The sequence below is a fragment of the Galeopterus variegatus genome, unplaced genomic scaffold (genome assembly GCF_000696425.1).
Source record: "Galeopterus variegatus unplaced genomic scaffold, G_variegatus-3.0.2 Scaffold13306, whole genome shotgun sequence".
Lineage (NCBI taxonomy): Eukaryota > Metazoa > Chordata > Mammalia > Dermoptera > Cynocephalidae > Galeopterus > Galeopterus variegatus.
The window spans coordinates 6014-7594 of NW_007739417.1; positions in this window are offsets into that span (position 1 = coordinate 6014).

The window sequence follows — 1581 nt, forward strand, 5'->3', positions numbered from 1 at the left end:
TTATCCATCGTCATCCAGAAGCCTGAGCTCCTGCCAAGACTGGGAAGTCAAACCTAAAAGATGCCACACCACAGACTACACATGCTGTAACCCAGGTCTCAATACTTTATTTAAAACGTCATGAAATTTGTCTTTAAAAATTAAAACTTCCTGGTGTTAATTTTCTATAAATCTCTCATGTCTTAATCCATGTTTATATAAAAATATATGCAAATATTGTAGAAAATTGTTTCTAAAACTGGGGTCAAACTATATACATAATTCTGTGACTTGATGTCTTCACCTAACAATATATCAGGGACATCCGTGCAAGTCAGCAGACATCAGTCTAAAACATTTTTAATAGCATAGCATTCAGTAATGTGGATGAATTACTGCGTATTCAACCATTTCCTTAAAATGGACATTCAGCCTGTTTCCAGCTTTTTGCTATTGGCTAAATAGTGCTGCCATTGCCAAATGATGCTGCAACAAACATCTTTGCACACTATAAGGATTTTATTTCTCTAGAATTTCCAAAGTGAAATTGCCAAATCAAAGGAAATGTGCATTTTTAATGTTAATAGATATTAGCTAATTATTTTCCCCAAATTAGTAATAATTCACATTCCTGGAGAAATATGTTAGAGTTCTATTTTCCCCACACTCTCATTGGTGCTGGAAAACTAGCTATTTTTAACTTTTGTCTATCTAATGAGCAAAGTGATACCTATCTGTTCCTTTGATTGCATTTTCCTGACTACTAATTATACTGAGAATTTTTTCATAAGTTTATTGGGATTTTTGGATTTCCTTCTCTGTGAACTAATTGTTTTTCAAACTGGTGGTTTGTCCTTTTCTTATTCAATTTCTAGATGCTTTTGGCATACTAATTTTTTTTATCTGCCATTTGTGTTAAAAACGTTTTCCCATCTACTCATTTTTTCTCTACACTCAATTCATTAATCAGTGACCTAAAATTATATCCTGGATCTGACTTCTACTCACCTCTTTCGTCAAGTATCCAAACCATTTCCATGTCTTACCTGTACTGCTGTGCTAGCCTCCAAACTGATCCTGCTCCTCACACCAAGCAGAACTGTGCTTTTGAAATGTAAATCAGATCATGTCGCTTCCCTGCTCAAGACCCTCCAATCCCTTCAGTGTAAAAATCCAAAGTTCTTATGGTCTTCAAGGCCTTAAAGAATCTAGCTTCTGGTTTCTCCTCCAGCCTCACCGCCTACTCTGCCTCTCCCTCCCAGGGCTGCAGCCACGCTGGCCCCATTCTTCACACCTGGCCAGCATATTCCCACTTTGGAACCAGCCTGCAATATTCTCCCTCAAACATTTGCACTACTCATTCCTGAATTCTTTAAGATTTCTGCTTACATTTGACTACCTTATGAAAACGGTACCCCCTCATTCTCTATTCCTTTGCCCTGATTTATCTTTCTTCCTAGTATTTAGCACTACCTGACATTGTATATTTATTTGATGGTTTATTGACTTTCTGCTGCATAATAATGTAAGTTCTAAGACAGGGACTTTGTTCACTGCTGAATCTCCACTGCTTAGAAAAGTGCCTCACACATAGTAGATGCT